Here is a 6,534-nt window from a genome sequence, read left to right on the forward strand (position 1 = left end):
CAATGGTGTGTTAGTTTCTGCTTTATAACAGAGTGAATCAGTTATACATATACATATGTTCCCATATCTCTTCCCTCTTTGTCTCCCTCCCTCCCACCCTCCCTATCCCACCCCTCCAGACAGCCACAAAGAACCGAGCCGGTTTCCCTGTGCCATGCGGCTGCTTCCCACTGGCTATCTACCTTACGTTTGTTAGTATATATATGTCCATGTCTCTCTCTCGCCCTAACACACCTCACCCTTCCCCCTCCCCATATCCTCAAGTCTGTTCTCCAGTAGGTCTCTGTCTTTATTCCTGTTTTACCCCTAGGTTCTTCATAACATTTTTTTTTCTTAAATTCCATATATATGTGTTAGCATACGGTATTTGTCCTTCTCTTTCTGACTTACTTCACTCTGTATGACAGACTCTAGATCTATCCACCTCATTACAAATAGCTCAATTTCGTTTCTTTTTATGGCTGAGTAATATTCCATTGTATATATGTGCCACATCTTCTTTATCCATTCATCCGACGACGGGCACTTAGGTTGTTTCCATCTCCGGGCTATTGTAAATAGAGCTGCAATGAACATTTTGGTACATGACTCTTTCTGAATTCTGGTTTCCTCAGGGTATATACCTAGTAGTGGGATTGCTGGGTCATATGGTAGTTCTATTTGTAGTTTTTTAAGGAACCTCCATACTGTTCTCCATAGTGGCTGAACCAATTCACATTCCCACCAGCAGTGCAAGAGTGTTCCCTTTTCTCCACACCCTCTCCAGCATTTATTGTTTCTAGATTTTTTGATGATGGCCATTCTGACTGGTGTGAGATGATATCTCATTGTAGTTTTGATTTGCATTTCTCTAATGATTAATGATGTTGAGCATTCTTTCATGTGTTTGTTGGCAGTCTGTATATCTTCTTTGGAGAAATGTCTATTTAGGTCTTCTGCCCATTTTTGGATTGGGTTGTTTATTTTTTTGTTATTGAGCTGCATGAGCTGCCTGTAAATTTTAGAGATTAATCCTTTGTCAGTTGATTCATTTGCAAATATTTTCTCCCATTCTGAGGGCTGTCTTTTGGTCTTGTTTATGGTTTCCTTTGCTGTGCAAAAGCTTTGAAGTTTCATTAGGTCCCATTTGTTTATTTTTGTTTTTATCTCCATTACTCTAGGAGATGGGTCAAGAAGGATCTTGCTGTGATTTATGTCATAGAGTGTTCTGCCTATGTTTTCCTCTAAGAGTTTGATAGTTTCTGGCCTTACATTTAGGTCTTTAATCCATTTTGAGCTTATTTTTGTGTATGGTGTTAGGGAGTGATCTAATCTCATACTTTTACATGTACCTATCCAATTTTCCCAGCACCACTTATTGAAGAGGCTGTCCTTTCTCCACTGTATATTCCTGCCACCTTTATCAAAGATAAGGTGACCATATGTGCATGGGTTTATCTCTGGGCTTTCTATCCTATTCCATTGATCTATCTTTCTGTTTTTGTGCCAGTACCATACTGTCTTGATTACTGTAGCTTTGTAGTATAGTCTGAAGTCAGGCAGCCTGATTCCTCCAGCTCCATTTTTTGTTCTCAAGATTGCTTTGGCTATTCGGGGTCTTTTGTGTTTCCATACAAATTGTGAAATTTTTTGTTCTAGTTCTGTGAAAAATGCCAGTGGTAGTTTGATAGGGATTGCATTGAATCTATAGATTGCTTTGGGAAGTAGAGTCATTTTCACAATGTTGATTCTTCCAATCCAAGAACATGGTATATCTCTCCATCTGTTTGTATCATCTTTAATTTCTTTCATCAGTGTCTTATAATTTTCTGCATACAGGTCTTTTGTCTCCTTAGGTAGGTTTATTCCTAGATATTTTATTCTTTTTGTTGCAATGGTAAATGGGAGTGTTTTCTTGATTTCACTTTCAGATTTTTCATCATTAGTATATAGGAATGCCAGAGATTTCTGTGCATTAATTTTGTATCCTGCTACTTTACCAAATTCATTGATTAGCTCTAGTAGTTTTCTGGTAGCATCTTTAGGATTCTCTATGTATAGTATCATGTCATCTGCAAACAGTGACAGCTTTACTTCTTCTTTTCCGATTTGGATTCCTTTTATTTCCTTTTCTTCTCTGATTGCTGTGGCTAAAACTTCCAAAACTATGTTGAATAAGAGTGGTGAGAGTGGGCAACCTTGTCTTGTTCCTGACCTTAGTGGAAATGCTTTCAGTTTTTCGCCATTGAGGATGATGTTGGCTGTGGGCTTGTCATATACGGCCTTTATTATATTGAGGAAAGTTCCCTCTACACCTACTTTCTGCAGGGTTTTTATCATAAATGGGTGTTGAATTTTGTCAAAAGCTTTCTCTGCATCTATTGAGATGATCATATGGTTTTTCTCCTTCAATTTGTTAATATGGTTAATCACATTGATAGATTTGCGTATATTGAAGAATCCTTGCATTCCTGGAATAAACCCCACTTGATCATGGTGTATGATCCTTTTAATGTGCTGTTGGATTCTGTTTGCTAGTATTTTGTTGAGGATTTTTGCATCTATGTTCATCAGTGATATTGGCCTGTAGTTTTCTTTCTTTGTGACATCCTTGTCTGGTTTTGGTATCAAGGTGATGGTGGCCTCGTAGAATGAGTTTGGGAGTGTTCCTCCCTCTGCTATATTTTGGAAGAGTTTGAGAAGAATAGGTGTTAGCTCTTCTCTAAATGTTTGATAGAATTCGCCTGTGAAGCCATCTGGTCCTGGGCTTTTGTTTGTTGGAAGATTTTTAATCACAGTTTCAATTTCAGTGTTTGTGATTGGTCTGTTCATATTTTCTATTTCTTCCTGATTCAGTCTTGGCAGTTTGTGCATTTCTAAGAATTTGTCCATTTCTTCCAGATTGTCCATTTTATTGGCATAGAGTTGCTTGTAGTAATCCCTCATGATTTTTTGTATTTCTGCAGTGTCAGTTGTTACTTCTCCTTTTTCATTTCTGATTCTATTGATTTGAGTCTTCTCCCTTATTTTCTTGATGAGTCTGGCTAATGGTTTATCAATTTTGTTAATCTTCTCAAAGAACCAGCTTTTAGTTTTATTGATCTTTGCTATTGTTTCCTTCATTTCTTTTTCATTTATTTCTGATCTGATTTTTATGATTTCTTTCCTTCTGCTAACTCTGGGGTTTTTTTGTTCTTCTTTCTCTAATTGCTTGAGGTGCAAGGTTAGGTTGTTTATTCGAGATGTTTCCTGCTTCTTAAGGTGGGCTTGTATTGCTATAAACTTCCCTCTTAGAACTGCTTTTGCTGCATCCCATAGGTTTTGGGTCGTTGTATCTCCATTGTCATTTGTTTCTAGGTATTTTTTAATTTCCTCTTTGATTTCTTCAGTGATCACTTCGTTACTAAGTAGTGTATTGTTTAGCCTCCATGTGTTTGTATTTTTTACTGCTCTTTTCCTATAATTGATATCTAATCTCATGGCGTTGTGGTCGGAAAAGATACTTGATATAATTTCAATTTTCTTAAATTTACCAAGGCTTGATTTGTGACCCAAGATATGATCTATCCTGGAGAATGTTCCATGAGCACTTGAGAAAAATGTGTATTCTGTTGTTTTTGGATGGAGTGTCCTATAAATATCAATTAAGTCCATCCTGTTTAATGTATCATTTAAAGCTTGTGTTTCCTTATTTATTTTCATTTTGGATGATCTGTCCATTGGTGAAAGTGGGGTGTTGAAGTCCCCTACTATGAATGTGTTACTGTCGATTTCCCCTTTTATGGCTGCTAGTTTTTGCCTTATGTATTGAGGTGCTCCTATGTTGGGTGCATAAATATTTACAATTGTTATATCTTCTTCTTGGATCGATCCCTTAATCATTATGTAGTGTCCTTCTTTGTCTCTTCTGATAGTCCTTATTTTAAAGTCTATTTTGTCTGATATGAGAATTGCTACTCCAGCTTTCTTTTGGTTTCCATTTGCATGGAATATCTTTTTCCATCCCCTTACTTTCAGTCTGTATGTGTCTCTAGGTCTGAAGTGGGTCTCTTGTAGACAGCATATATATGGGTCTTGTTTTTGTATCCATTCAGCCAATCTGTGTCTTTTGGTGGGAGCATTTAGTCCATTTACATTTAAGGTAATTATCGATATGTATGTTCCTATTCCCATTTTCTAAATTGTTTTGGGTTCGTTATTATAGGACTTTTCCTTCTCTTGTGTTTTTGTCTAGAGAAGTTCCTTTAGCATTTGTTGTAAAGCTGGTTTGGTGGTGCTGAACTCTCTCAGCTTTTGCTTGTCTGTAAAGGTTTTAATTTCTCCATCAAATCTGAATGAGATCCTTGCTGGGTAGAGTAATCTTGGTTGCAGGTTTTTCTCCTTCATCACTTTCAGTATGTCCTGCCACTCCCTTCTGGCTTGTAGAGTTTCTGCTGAGAGATCAGCTGTTAACCTTATGGGGATTCCCTTGTGTGTTATTTGTTGTTTTTCCCTTGCTGCTTTTAATATGCTTTCTTTGTATTTAGTTTTTGACAGTTTGATTAATATGTGTCTTGGCGTATTTCTCCTTGAATTTATCCTGTATGGGACTCTCTGTGCTTCCTGGACTTGATTAACGATTTCCTTTCCCATATTAGGGAAGTTTTCAACTATAATCTCTTCAAATATTTTCTCAGTCCCTTTCTTTTTCTCTTCTTCTTCTGGAACCCCTATAATTCGAATGTTGGTGCGTTTAATGTTGTCCCAGAGGTCTCTGAGACTGTCCTCAGTTCTTTTCATTCTTTTTTCTTTATTCTGCTCTGCAGTAGTTATTTCCACTATTTTATCTTCCAGGTCACTTATCCGTTCTTCTGCCTCATTTATTCTGCTATTGATCCCATCTAGAGTATTTTTCATTTCATTTATTGTGTTGTTCATCATTGTCTGTTTCATCTTTATTTCTTCTAGGTCCTTGTTAACTGCTTCTTGCATTTTGTCCATTCTATTTCCAAGATTTTGGATCATCTTTACTATCATTATTCTGAACTCTTTTTCAGGTAGACTGCCTATTTCCTCTTCATTTGTTAGGTCTGGTGGGTTTTTATCCTGCTCCTTCATCTGCTGTGTGTTTTTCTGTCTTCTCATTTTGCTTATCTTACTGTGATTGGGTTCACCTTTTTGCAGGCTGCAAGTTCGTAGCTCCCGTTGTTTTTGATGTCTGTCTCCAGTGGCTAAGGTTGGTTCAGTGCGTTGTGTAGGCTTCCTGGTGGAGGGGACTAGGGGCTGTGTTGTGGTGTATGAGGCTAGATCTTGTCTCTCTAGTGGGCAGGTCCACGTCTGGTGGTGTGTTTTGGGGTGTCTGTGGACTTATTATGATTTTAGGCAGCCTCTCTGCTAGTGGGTGGGGTTGTGTTCCTGTTTTGCTATATGGTTGGCATAGGTTGTCCAGCACTGTAGCTTGCTGGTCGTTGGGTGAAGCTGGGTGCTGGTGTTGAGATGGAGATCTCTGGGAGATTTTCGCCGTTTGATATTATGTGGGGCTGGGAGGTCTCTTCTTGACGAGTGTTCTGAAGTTGGCTCTCCCACCTCAGAGGCAGAGTCCTGACTCCTGGCTGGAGCAGCAAGAGCCTTTCATCCACTCGGCTCAGAATAAAAGGGAGAGAAAGTAGAGAGAATTAGTATAAGTAGGAGGAAATAGGAAAGAAAGAAAGAAAGCAAGAAAGAAAGGAGGGAAGGAAGGAAGGAGGGAAGGAAGAAAGAAAGAAAGAAGAAAAGAAAGGAAGAAGGCAAGAAGGAAAGAAAGGAGGGAGGGAGGGAGGAGGGAAGGAAGGAAGGAATGAGGGAAGGAAGGAAAAAATACAGAAAGAAAGAAGATACAGTAACATAAAATAATGTATAATAAAGTTATTGAATTAAAAAAATAATTATTTAGAGGAAAAAAAAAAGGGACGGATAGAACCTTAGGACAAATGGTGGAAGCAAAGTTATAGAGACAAAATCTTACATAGAAGCATACACATATACCCTCACAAAAAGAGGTAAAGGGGAAAAAATCATAAAACTTGCTCTCCAAGTCCACCTCCTCTATTTGGGATGATTCCTTGTCTAATAGAGGGAGGGAAGGAAGGAAGGAAAGAGAGAAAGAAGGTAAAGTATAATAGAGTTCTTTAAATTAAAATTAATTATTAAGAAAAAAATTTAAAAAAAAACAATGGACGGATAGAACGCTAGGACAAATGGTGGAAGCAAACCTATACAGACAAGATCTCACACGGAAGCATACACATACACATTCACAAAAAGAGGAAAAGGGGAAAAAATCATAGATCTTGCTCTAGAAGTCCGCCTCCTCAATTTGGGATGATTTGCTGTCTATTCATGTATTCCACAGAGGCAGGGTACATCAAGTTGATTGTGTAGCTTTAATCCGCTGTTTCTGAGGCTGCTGGGAGAGATTTCCCTTTTTCTTTGTTCTCACAGCTCACAGGGGCTCAGCTTTCGATTTGGCCCCGTCTCTGCGTGTAGGTCGCTGGAGGGCGTCTGTTTTTTGCTCAGACAGGTTGGGGTTAAAGGAGC

The sequence above is a fragment of the Lipotes vexillifer genome, unplaced genomic scaffold (assembly GCF_000442215.2).
Source record: "Lipotes vexillifer unplaced genomic scaffold, Lipotes_vexillifer_v1.1 scaffold1885, whole genome shotgun sequence".
Taxonomy (NCBI): Eukaryota; Metazoa; Chordata; class Mammalia; order Artiodactyla; family Lipotidae; genus Lipotes; species Lipotes vexillifer.